General features: G+C 39.6%; 1 protein-coding gene across 2 annotated transcripts in view; it reads right to left on the minus strand.

Annotated features, from left to right (window-relative positions):
* KEA3 (K+ efflux antiporter 3) overlaps positions 1 to 13,653 on the minus strand; it is a 365,310-nt gene that overhangs the window by 40,847 nt on the left and 310,810 nt on the right. The gene's annotated exons all lie outside the window — the stretch shown is intronic.

The raw sequence follows: 13,653 nt of genomic DNA on the forward strand, positions 1-13,653 counted from the left end.
GACAGAACTTCGGGGATTCATTGGCATTTGTACTTACTACCGGAAGTTCGTCAAGAGTTTCTCACAACTTGCTGCACCCCTGACAGATCTGACGAGGAAGGGGGCATTCAGTTGGTCGGATACAACGCAGTGAGCCTTTGACAGGCTCAAGGAGGTTATGAGCAGCTGCCCAGTGCTTGCATTGCCGGATTTTTCGTAGCCATTTGTTTTGGAGTGTGATGCGTCGGGAGAGGGGATCGATGCAGTGTTGATGCAGGGAGGTCACCCTATAGCCTTTGAGAGCCGGAAGCTCCTTCCACACGAGAGGTTGTATTCTATATACGACAAGGAATTGCTGGCCATTATGCATGCATTGGCCAAGTTCCAACAATATTTAGTGGGTAATAGGTTCAAGGTGAGGACTGATCACAACAGCCTCAGGTTCTTTTTGGCGTAGAAATAGTTACAGGAGAGGCAGCAGAAGTGGATTAGTAAGATCCAAGCATATGACTTTGACATTGAGTATGTCAAGGGTAAGAACAACGTGGTAGCAGATGCCCTTTTACGTAGACCAGCCACGTTGTCTCTTATAAGCTTGGACACAGACTAGAGGGCTCGACTCTTAGCAGAGTACTCCAAGGACAAATTGGCATGTGAGGTTCTGGATGGGCAGGTGGCGGATGACAAGTATAGGGTGGTCGATGAAATCATCTACTACAGGGACCGAATCTTCTTGACTGAGGGATCTTAGCTCAAGAAGAAGATACTTCAGGCATCACATGATTCACCATTGGCCGGCCATCAGGGGTTTACCAAAACCTACAGGGCCATTAGAGAGAGGTTCTCATGGAAGGGCCTCAAGGAGGACGTACTCCAGCATATCCGAGAGTGCGATATTTGCCAGAGGAACAAGGGGGAGATGAGCCATCCCGCAGGATTATTGCAGCCTCTTCCCATTCCGGAGGGGAAATGGGAGTGTATTTCGATGGACTTCATCACAGGGTTGCCCATGGTACAGGGCAAGGATTGTATCTTTGTCGTTGTTGATCAACTGACAAAGTACGCACATTTTTTCGCCATATCCGCACACTACACAGTAGCGCAGGTGGACGAGCTGTTATTCAGAGAGGTCTTCAGGCTACATGATCTTCTTAAGACCATCACCAGTGACAGGGACACCCGTTTCATGGGCAGGTTTTGGCAGGAGCTTTTCTGGTTGGTGGGGACGGAGTTGACACCAAGTACCAGTTATCACCCACAGACGGACGGGCAGATAGAGATAGTTAACAAGTGGTTGGAGGGCTACTTGCGTAACTATGTCACTGGGCAGCAACGAGCAGTGGTTGCATCTAGGGGAGTACTGCTACAACACTACACATCACATGTCCATTGGTATGTCACCATTCTATGCTTTGTATGGATATCATCCTTTATCTTTTGCTAACGTGATGTTTGGTGCTAGCAAGGCTTCGAGAGCCAAGATTTGGATCCAAGAGAGTCAGGATATTCTCCGAGCTCTCGAGGATAATATGGCTACAGCGCAGAACCAGCAGAAGCTATATGTTGACAGGGGTCAGGTGGAGAGACAGTTTGACGTAGGGGACTTGGTCTACCTATGATTACAGGCATACCGACAGTCGTCACTGAAGTAGAAGGGGGCTGAGAAGCTCAAGCCTCGCTTTTATGGGCCATACAGGGTGATACACAGGATTGGACAGGTTGCGTATGAGTTGGAGCTGCCCCAAGGCAACAAGATTCATAACGTTTTTCATGTATCATGCCTGAAGAAGGCATTGGGACAGCAGGGGACAGTGAAAAATGAGCTACCACCCATGGATGATGAGGGGCATTTGGTGTTGCAGCCAGAGGCTATTATTGGTACCAGGGAGAGGCAGTTGTGGAGCAGGACGGTCCGGGAATTCTTGGTGAGGTGGAAGAATTTACCGGATGAGGATGCCACTTGGGAGAGTGACAAAATTTTGCAGCATCCATCACTTCAGTTGGTTGAGGACAAGCAACATTTTGCCGGGGGAGACTGTAATATTCCTAATTAGCCATGGTTAATTGGAATATTCGATTTTGCTCAATTTTGCCTTCTATAGTTATGTATAAATAAAAAGGTGAGGAAAGGGGGACATAACTCACTTGTTGAATAAAGTCACTCCCTAGTAGCACAACGTTGTAACTTAAAAGGGGAGCCAAGGGGGCCAAAGGACCACGTAGAGAAGGGGGCCCACGTAGACACTTGGAGGGACTGCGCAGATGGAGAGAAGCACGTGGCAAGAGAGAGGCTACGTTGGAGGAGGTGGGCCTTAGAGTTTTGAGAGAGACCAACACTATAAAGGAGAGAGGAGCCTCCTCATTTTGGGCATTCGATTATGTTGCATTTGAGCTAGTCACTTTGACTTAGAGCATGCTAGCTGTTTAGCCTGTCTGCAGCACTGTTTAGTGCATTGAGTGTCTCCGTTCGAAGATCTCACCCTTAGCCCTGGGGGACTTCAAGTGCCTGCTCGAGCAAGGTAGTTTCATCAGTATTTGCAGGAGGATCGATCCTTGGAGTTGAGGAAGAACTGAGCATTTTGATGACTGCACAGTCTCGAGAGAGGAGGACGCCATCTCTTTTGGTAGGAGCTCCGGATTGGGTTTATGTGGAGGATTTGAGCTTGGAGATTAAGCAAGGGATCAGCCCTTGCATATTGGAGGATTTTGGCAGAGTCTCGGGCAAAGTTTTGGAGGATTATCTTTAGTGGCAGCGTAGAGCCTTGAGGGATAGTGTAGATCCTCAAGGGGGTGATTTTCGGGGGTCGGCTATTTTAGAAAAGCTTTCTGGGCTTTTCTAGGTCTATTGAGCAGAAGTTGATTCCAGAGTTTCAGCATTTTCTGAGGAGGGGAACAACCCCAAATCCTCACTTGATTCCAGCAGTAGCAGCAGCACAATAGTTCTCCGGCAGCTTGGACGCAGTTCAGAGAGAGGCCATTTCCTTACCATTTTGAGTGTATTTCTTCACTTGCCTTGTGCAAGTCGAGGTGCTATCTTTCTGATCACCTCTTGTACTCTTTCCATTACTCAGTATAATAAAATGGCTTAGCATTTCTCTCTGCATTTCTTGAGTATCTGCTTATATTCCATGTATACATTATTGTATGTTGCACTACTGTTATTTTTATCTCTTTGAGCTTCCCGGCTACTATACCACTTGTGTGTTTTTCTCCTATACTCTTAGACAGAGTCTGGAAAGGGCCAGGTAGCCTCCAGATCTCGTCCTCTTTTCAGAGGCGACATATCTGGTAAACGCCCTCCCAATCCATCTCTGGTTGGAGTTTACTTGTGTTTGAGGGATATCCCTGAAAAGGGATATTACAACTTCTGCACTAGTTTTCGCGCATTGGGTTTTTCCGGGGATGATTGTCCAAAAATAATGGTATCCCTTGTGTGTTTGTCTAGTATTTCAGTCGCTGATCTGTATATGAGTTAAGACTGCATTTGTGTTTATTTTCAGTATATATATGTATAAATAACTTGTCAATGGAATAAACAAGTAGGTGAAAAAAACAAGATAATGCAGTAGGGATTTCTAACGTGTTAGACTTAGAAATTTCAACAATATGCTCATCATTGTGCACCTAAAAGAGGGTCTACAGTGGTTTTACTTACTGTTGTCATAAATCTAACTTGACATTGGAATACAAGTTACATAAGTGGTCTCATTGCATTACATTCTACTTGCTTTCATGGTTCTAAGTGCTATTGTGAAGAAGGTTGCTAAACATTGGAATCTAAAATTTGCTTGTCTCTTGTAAGCTTGATCATAATCTCTAAGAGTCATTAAGTTTGCACTAAGTTCACTCCCAAAGCACATAATCTAATGATCTTGTTTGCCTACGTAAAATAATTTAAGAATTCATTGGATGTTGAAAGATCTAAGTTACATCTCATCTTTGAAGTATAATTGTTTCCATCATTCAAATTGACATAGGAACCTTGGTGAATAGTGCTATGATATTATCTTTCTTGTTGGTATTAAAATCCTAAGTACTCTTGCTTCTAATCTAATCGGACATCTCTTGATTGTTGGCATTAAGTAATATTGGCATAAGATCATTGATATTCTTGTTGTGGAATCATCATTGGCATATCTTGGAAAATTTCTAATTGTCTCAAGTAATTGTTATTGGCATCTTGTATTGGAAATCATTGGCTAATTGTTAAGTGGATAAGTGCTCTAAGTTTCCTAAATTTCCATCATTATTATCACTTGTTGGTCAATATATTTGTGTGAAGATTTCTTGTTTATTGTTGGCACTTGTATCATTGAGCACTTGGTCTTGTTTAAGGTTTTTTTTAATATTGTTATAAGATAATCAACATCAAGTACTTGAATCACATAAGCAATCTTAACTCAAGACTCACTCATAATCATTGCATCTAATTCCAATTTAGTCTTGCACATAATACTTTACCTCCAAGGATAAGCTTGGTTGATAGACTTTTAGGGCCACCCTTCCTCCATTTAGCTTGAGGGACTTAACACCTCTTTAGTGGTTAATACGGTGACCTTGCAATCGTCAGAGCCACAGTCTCTACAATGCCGAAGGCATCGGGTGGTTGGAACACAGCGGGAGTGTTAAAATTGGCAACTAGGGCCAAACTTCATGTGGGTCATCTTATTCATGGCTGATAATACTTTTATTAGATTCCTCTCGTCGAGAGGTGTAGGATTGATATAAAGATCATCCAATTCCAATAAGTATTCATGGAGATATGAATTTATTTTGATTATGGAATTATTATCAAGCCGACCTACAACTCATGTAGGCTCAGAAGCCCAAAAGTCGCATCTATTCAATCACCAACATTGTGTATAAATATAGGAGAACTTTTCCTCATTTGGACTCACTCATCTCATCACATCTCTCACTCATCTACTGCATATAAAAGAGTCTCTTCTCTACTACGCAGAAAAGGGTCTCTCTCTCACACATGTGAAGCCGGAAGCTGTTGAACCTGGAGCTGCAACTGCAGATCCAAAGTTTGACCTGCATGGACTAGAAGATCTCCTCATATGAACTGCATTGTAGGTTCATCTGAACCTCCTCTGAAAGCCACAACTTTTGGTGGTGGAATCAAGTCAATTCGACGGACGGTTTGCAAGATATCGACTGCCCTAGTTTGAAGGAAGCTGTTGAAACTGAAGCTGCAACTGTAGAAGTAAAGTTTGACCTGCGTGGACTAGAAGATCTCCTCATATGAACTGCGTTGTAGGTTCATCTGAACCTCCTCTGAAAGCCACAACTTTTGGTGGTGGAATCAAGTCAATCCGACAGACGGTTTGCAAGATATTGACTACCCTAGTTTGAAGGAAGCTACTGAAACTGAAGCTGCAACTGCAGAAGTAAAGTTTGACCTGCGTGGACTAGAAGATCTCCTCATCTGAACTGCGTTGTAGGTTCATCTGAACCTCCTCTGGAAGCTGCAACTTTTGGTGGTGGAATCATGCCGATCCGACGGTCGGTTTGTGAGATATCGTCTGCCCTAGTTTGATGATGAAGCCGCTAACACTGATGCTGCTGATCTATGGTTTGCTACTACTAATATAAATCAGATTTATTGTACTATTTCTCTCTGCTGAATTATTAAGATAAAAGAATATTTGATCAAAGGGTTTCCGCACACATTGTGGGGTTTGTCCTTGGCTAGCTGCCACATCTTGTGTCTCTTGTCTTGGCTTGTTTTTTGTTGATCATTTAATGTCTATCTGCACTTAATGTAGATGTGATTGCTAATCTGAAATAACAAGAAAAGAAGTAAATTGTTATAAGCATAGAAGATATCATAACCGAATAGGGAGGTATCATTAATCAAACCTTTGTTTGCTTCCCGTTGGCTTCCATCCCACAACCTACTCTAGAGACTAGTTCCAAAACAGTTAGAGGAATGTCACACATTTAGAATAAGCATCTGACTTAAAATCAACCAAGATTATGCATTTCACCTAGCTTGTAGGATATGCACTTCATATAGAATAATTAAGCATCTAAGCAACGATTGTTTATCCAATTATTTGGCATCTAATTGGTAATAAACAAGAAGTTGACTCCATAAAGCACTGGTCTCACATTCAAATCTAATTTAATCTTTAAGTCTTGCTAAAATTAATCAAGTAGCTAGGCTATTCAATCGTGTCTCTAGGACTAGTTGGTTGTCAACTTGTCTCTCATTTCCTTCTTCTATAGGGACTCCCCCCTATAACCTGTTGTTGGAAGACAACTAGAACAGAGAGGTTAGGGATCAAAGTGATAGCCCCCGACCCAAGTGGAAACAAGGTCTACTTTCAATCCTTGATTGGACTGATGTCTTAGTTTGAAGCATTTTATGAACCTCATGCCCAATTCCCCTTGAAGATATGATATGACTACAAGATACAATACATATTGTCTAAAATGAAGGAATGATGTTTTAGTATAAATGACAAGTTTCATATAAGATAAAAATTCATATTGTTTAAAGACATTGTTTCCATATAAGCACATTACAGTGATGTTCAATGATAAGTATGAGGCCTAGGAATACAGAGGCCAAGCAAAGCTATAAATAAGTCTGCCAAAAGTCTGAAGTTTGATGCTTGGAATATAAGGTATGTATCATCGCTCACTTTGCTTACAATGATTTCGTTTGGGATCAAAGGTTCTTAGACTTCATCTAGAAGAAATGATCACTAAATAGCCTTGTCAATGAATATGATTGACTTGTATTAAAGTTGTTTCACAAGAGATTAAATAGGACTATGATTTTCCCCTTAGTCAGATCATAGGACTGTGTCAAAGGTCTAATTTGTTGCCTCACATCAAAGGATCCTTGAAGAAATCATTAAGGGAAGTTATGATGACAATTAAAGGAGTCCTTTTACCTACAAGTTGAGTGATGTGATTCACAATGACCTTCAATCATGCTTATATTGTTAGATTCACCCTTAATCTGTAGCATGAAAATTATCTTAATATTTCACAATTTGGATTGTGGCTCAAAGCAAGACAAGGCCAATTAAGGAAATATATACAAGTGCTAAACATTTGAAGCGTAATATAATGAACTTGTGCCCTTCTTTGAAGGCATTGCTTTGTATGTGTCCAAAAGCAAGATGTTTTGAAAACTCTTGAAGTATCAATACTATTTGTTGAACCTTGCAAGATGCATTGCATTTGCTACTAATATTGATTATGCCAGGGTGTTTGGGTACTAATGGATGAGACATATTTTGCAAATATGAAATATGGATGCTCAGCCCTAGAATCTATTCTTTGCAATGAAAAGGATCATTATCACTAATATACATTTGAAGAAAGCACACTTTGATGAAGCAAGTTCGTTGGATATGAGTCATGACAAAGAGGTCGAATCCTCTTTTCAAGTCTGAAGACCAAAAATAAGATGAGTAATTTGTAGAACTTAATGTACCCTTATTATTTCTACTACTATGATGAAGGATAAGCCCTTGGGTTGAAAAAGTCAAAATCACTGTTCAACTAAGAATACATATTTCCGAGAGTATCATTGCAAGTAATGTTGAAGTAGTGACCAAGTATGCTCTCTTGAGAAAAGTATCTCACATTTATTAGAGATCCTTAATATCTTCCTAAATATGATATATCCTTGATTGATTGCTGAGATATGGAAAGGAGAATTGACACATTACAAAGTCTATTGGACTTGCAAGAGGTGTCAAATGAACTAGTGTTTAACATAGAAGACTAAAATTCTTGGATGTAAAAATCATAGGGTTTAAAATCCTAGAGTTAGATTAACATTTCCGCTGAATGAAACCCTAGCTCTTGCAAGGGAGTTGTAACATAACAAGGACTATTGAAAATGTAGCGAAGTAAGGTTTTTTGGCTTGTGCCTTAACCAGTCAAGACATCAAATTGTATTTCTCTAGCATGAATGTGAATTCGCAAGTTAAACTTCAGTTGTGATGAGTTGATTTCCAATTCACTAGAATGGTCATCATTAGATTGCATGCGTAGTGTTGGAGCTTCAAGTCGTTGGAGTCTTCTTCAGTTACAATAAAGGATGAGGTGACTGAGACAAGTCCAGTTAGCACGAACTAAGATTGCAGAGACAAGTTCAGTTAGGACGAGTTAAGACTTCAGAGAGAAGTGAAGGGAGGACGAGTTAAGTCCTCGGTTAACTCAGCTCACAACTAGAGGAAATCAAGGAGCAACTCAAGCTAGTTCACTAGGAGCTAAAGTGTAATTGAGACTTGCTCCAGTTAACTAGCAAAAGGAACTCATTGCACTAGTGTGAACAACCATTCGAACTTGGCCTCTTGCATGCATCAAAAGTCTATTAAGGCAAGAGAAGGACGAAGGCACAAAGATTGATGATTCTTTGTTGATGATATAGCGCATTAGTTGAGGAGCAAAGATCAAGAATTCAAGCCTAGTTTCAACAAAAAACAATTGTGTGAGGAGGCCAAGATCAAAAGGTAGGGCTGAGAGTAGTGACATGTTGAGAAAAATTGGTGGAGCTGAGATTAGTGAGAAGAAAGCCAAGAGCTTTCACAAAGGTTATTTTTTCAATTGTAAAAGATTTATTTGCTCAAAGAACAATCAATAGAAAGACCACAACAAAGAAAGCAAGTTTTCCCATTTGGGTCTCCTAGGTAAAACATTGGTGTCAAATTTGTGTGTGCATGTGTTTTTATCTCAACTGTTTTCCATTGCATGCTGAATGTTAAGAAACTTTATATCTTGGTGAAATTTAAACTTGGTTTCAGTTTTTAGTTGCCTTGATTTTCCAATAAATTCATCTAAGTAGTTGCAAAGTTTCAAGAAAATTTACATGGTATTAGAGCCACACTTTCTATAAAATCCGACACCATAATTGTTCAATCAGCGAAGAGCACAGTTTAGTCAGTAGGCTTGCGTTAGGGTTTGAATAGCAGTATTTGGATAGCAACATGTCATTTCAAGGACAAAGGGCATATCACTATTATAGGGAGCCTCTAATTTCTGCTCATTGAAGGAGCATATTTCAGTGGTGTTGGAAGATAATGGGGTGCCAGAATTTCCAAAGAACCCACAAATTGCACCTACAAATGCCCAATAGTTGATCCAGCATAACAAGAATGACACCAAGGCCAGGAGGATCATTCTTGAGGGGGTCAAAGACCACATTATCCCTCATCTCCATGGGAAGACGACAACGGACAATATGTGGAAAGACATCTTAGCTTTGTATGAGGGATCCAGTGATGCTAGGAAACTTCACTTGAAGGAAAACCTAAGAAATATCTGGGTGAGTAAAAGAGAGCCCATCATTACATACCTTTCCAAGTTCAAGATGAGCTAGCTGGAGTGGGCGAGACTATAGCAGACAAAGGCCTTGTGATTCTTGTGCTACTAGTGTTAGTTTTTGTAGCATCAGATGGTGTTCTAGTCTTTAAACTTTGTGGAGAGGTTAAGACACATTTAGTTATCCAAAACCCAGAAACTGTTTCTAGAAATTCCACCTAGAGATAGCTCAACTAAATTAATTGATCATCATTTAAAATTTTCCAAAGTCTAACTTAAGAAAACTAGTTAATTAATAATAATTAATTGAGAAAGTTGAAAATTCGCTAGAAACTCACACGGATCGACTTGGAGATGATCTCAGCCATCGATTAAGTTTTAGTCTTGGTTGTTGGAGTCCCAACTAGAGATTATAAGAATAGGTTGTTGATTTGGGGTAGCATCAGATGTATTCTAGCCATGAAAATTGGTGGAGAGGCTAAAGCACACGAGATCTCCAAGACCCGGAAATGGTTTGGACAGATTGTACCTGGTTTGGGAGATATTAGAATAATTAATATTTTTAATGGAATTCCTAAGTCTAAACTTAGGAAAAATAAAATATTAATGGGTATTAAATATAAAACTGGGTTAGAAGGTTCCAAAATTCATGGATCAAGCCAAATTGAATCTTAGCTATTGATTAGAGATTTAATCTCAGTTGTTGAAGGACCAACGAGAAAAGTAGAAGAAGAGGCTTGAGGGTCAGTTGGAGAACACACCAGAGTGATCAGTCATTCATTTTGCTAGAGCGGGGTTGCTAAGCAAAAGTGAATCAGTGATCAGTAGTGAGGGGTAGTGAGTACTGGACAAAGAGGAAAAGACAGTACTGAGAGACCAGCGCAAAAGCAGGGAGAGCGAGAGCACAACCAGTTCATGCCATGGAGAGCCCAATAGAGACAACGCAGAGGCTAGAGGGACTGCGTCATCCATGCAGAGGCTGCCAGAGTGATGCAGAGGGTCCCAGAGGCTGTGCAGTGCCTCAGAGGGCTGATGCAGAGGATCCTGGGGCTGACGCAAGTCAACAGGAGGCTAACGCAGAGGCCAGAAGGGCCAACACTGAGCTTCAGTTGTGCTGGAGAGGATTTCATGGGACAGGTTTTTTGAATACCTGTTTCTGAATATAGAGGTATTGCTGCCGTGTATTTTTCTCTGTCGGGTGAGCTGGTTAGGCTTCCAGTTGTACTCAAGGAAATACTGCATAATGATAAACCCTCAGAATAGCTGCAACGGTTTTCCCGCATTGGGTTTTTCTGGGGACATTTGTCAAAAAATAACAGTGTCACTTGTGTGTTTGTTTCTTTCAGCTGATGATCTGTAGATGTTGTGACTGTATTGTGTTTATTTCAGTATTTAAATGTTTTAAATAACTTGTTCAAAATTTACTAGTAGAAGAAATAAACTAGCATAATACAAATTAATTTTCTAACTGGTAGAATTAGAAAACTCAACAGAGGTCAATAGGAAGATGGAGAAACACACATTACAGTGAGTGAGAACCAGCAGTGTGAGTTCCTTGGGCAGTGCGAACTAACCAGTAGTAGAGTTCGAGCTAGAAAGGGGACTAGGGCTAGAGTGTTAGTTTTTGTAGCATCAATTGGTGTTCTAGTCTCCACAATTGTCAAAGAGGCTAAGAAACACTAGGACTCCAAAACCCAGAAAAGGTTTTAGGAAAAATCAACTAGAAATGCCTTAATTAAGTAGTAATTCTATTTTTTCGAAGTCTAACTTAGGGAAAACAATTAATTAACATAATCGAGGAAGGTGGGATTTCTCTAGAAAACTCACATAGATCGACTAGGAAATAATATCAGCCATTGATTTAGTTTTAAATTAGTATGCACTATACTGAACGCATCTAATGCCATGGGGCATCTTTGTATTGTATTTCTAACCTTATGCCCTGTTATTTCAATATTTCATTTTGTAGTTAGATTTAGTTTTTCAAGTTGTTAGAATAGTTAATAAATGAAGAGCTTATATCTTTTCTATTCTTAACGTTATATGATGATTTTTGGATGGACGCTACTTATGTTTTGTTGTGTGTTGCATGGATGCAGATTCTGGATTCTCACATTCCTCCAGTGCAGCAACGTGTCCCCAAGTAGAGCCAGATGTTGACCACTACGTGTCAATGACCCATAGTAGTACACCCCCTTTTTTGCAAAAACGATAGCGCCTGATCAATGTGTTCCCGCCATCCAGTTATCATCATCAGCCTGAGGATCATCTTATAATGTAAACCCAGTCTGCATGTGTATAATGTAAATAATCTCAGCAGATCCGTGTCATGTATGTAATCACTTAGGTAAACCTACTTTTCTGGTGACGATCTACATTTCGGGAGGTTTTTTGTCTCACCGATCCATTCTCAGATGGTCGGCAGAGTTTTCCTTTAGCCTTACCCCAAAGCCGGAATGGATTTTGTCACTGGGATCTTAGGGGAGTCCTAGTGTTCTAGATCAAGTCTATGTAAAAGTGATTTGGGAATAATCCTAACTATTTGGTTAAGTTATTTTATTACAAATTGCTTGACCTGCTAGATTATATTTGTGTTGTGGGACTGGGTAGTGTGTGAGGGTCTTTTGTAAATGGGTTTTTCCCCTTGAAATGTAAAAATCATGATGTAAAGTGTCTTGAGGGTCAAAAAAATAATTTATCCCCTCATAGGTTAATTAATTAAATTTTCTGGCCAAAATTAATTAAAATCCTAAGCCAGAAATTTGATTAATTCTAGGTCCTAAGTGAATTTAAATTTTCCAAAGGCAAAATTCGTGGGTCCTTTAAAAAATTAAATATTAAGAGGTCCAAGGGCTAAGGTTAATTGATTATTTTGCTAAGTTTTATGCCTTTGGTCCCTGGGGTTAAGTCAAAATCAAAATTTTAAGGAAATTAATTCAAAAATCTAATTTTTGAATTAATTAAAATACATTTAACTGAAAAATTCGAAATTTCCTCAATATTTAAAATTTCGACAGATGAGATTAAAAGAAATTTTGATCCTCATCAACGGTCGAGATTGCTTTGACAAGGATCACTCAAACTAGCCGTTGGAGGATTTATCTTTAAATAAGAGGTCATTTGTCGGCCAGTGTATCCGATCTCTGGATCTTGTACTAAGCGAAAAGCTCTCTTGTAATCTTTTTCTGAGCAATAAAGAAAGACTTTGGGGTTAATTTCTGCTGGTGTTACTCTTCGTGGAAATACTGTAAGATGTGTCATTTTCATGTACGGATTCCTTTTTAGCCATTGATGTAGCTTTCTGAAGAGTGATTTGAGTACAGGTATCTTGCTCAGTCGCTGGGGTTTGAATGATAATTTAAGTTTTGAATATAATAGCAGGTATCTCTATTGAATTTGAATTTTATTATCGTTTTCTCGCTCTATGTTGATGGTTAAATTGAGTTTTGCAGGAAAGTCTTGATTTTTTAGATCATCGGGTGTTCGGGGAAGTTCTCGGCTGAACCAACCAACTCCCGATCTGTGTTTTCTGAAGAGCCCAGCTTAAATTTGATCCCGGGCTTATCATAAGATATTTTTTATGGGTGATGCATGAAGGGTTTCGAGCTCGGTACCTCCTTTAAAAATTCAAAAAATTTAATTTTTTTGTGCTAAATCATTAGATCTGGCTATTGAGAGCCTCAGATCATTAGATCTGGGAGCGGAATCAGACTCACACTTCCTAGATCTGATAAATTTGTTATTTATGTACATAGATCTATAATTTTCTCCAGTTTTCTAACTTGGGTTTTTCTGGGTTTTAGTTTTTTGGGTCATTGTATATATCGTTTGGGTGTTTCTTGTTGTCCTGTAGCTGCAGATTTGAAGCTGAATGCTAGGCAGAGTCCAGATATAGGTCTTAGAGGGTAAGATCTAGATCTCTGGAGGTCCATCAGCGTCATTTTTGGCAGGGTTTCTGTCCAGAGATTTTGCAATCCAAGAGTTTTAATTTTTTTTTAAATCTGGAAATTTTATAAGGGTTTCAAAGAAATCTGAAGCAGAGTGATTTAAAAATTTAATTAAGATTTCTAGAAAAAATTTAGAGGTTCTGGTGGAAGTTTTGGGCCACCATTTTGCAGGTTGATTGGTTGCCTGGTTTTTCCTGAGCAGAAAAATTTCGAATTTGTTTTTACTGTTGTTTTCTGGAGAATTTCGAAATTATTTTTATTTTAAGAGTTTTAAATCTGAAATTTTTTATGAGATCTGGAAAATCTTGGGTTTCTTCCTGTGTTTTTCTGTTGTAGCGGTGACCTTTCCAAACCCTCATTCAGCTGCCCACTGTTTTCGTAGCTGCTAAACCTGCAAAAGAAAATAAAATTCTTAGCTATTCCCTCCATTTCTCCT

Source organism: Pinus tabuliformis, chromosome 6, assembly GCF_031772625.1.
Source record: "Pinus tabuliformis cultivar Carrire ecotype Pingquan chromosome 6, CPIR1, whole genome shotgun sequence".
NCBI classification, from domain to species: domain Eukaryota; kingdom Viridiplantae; phylum Streptophyta; class Pinopsida; order Pinales; family Pinaceae; genus Pinus; species Pinus tabuliformis.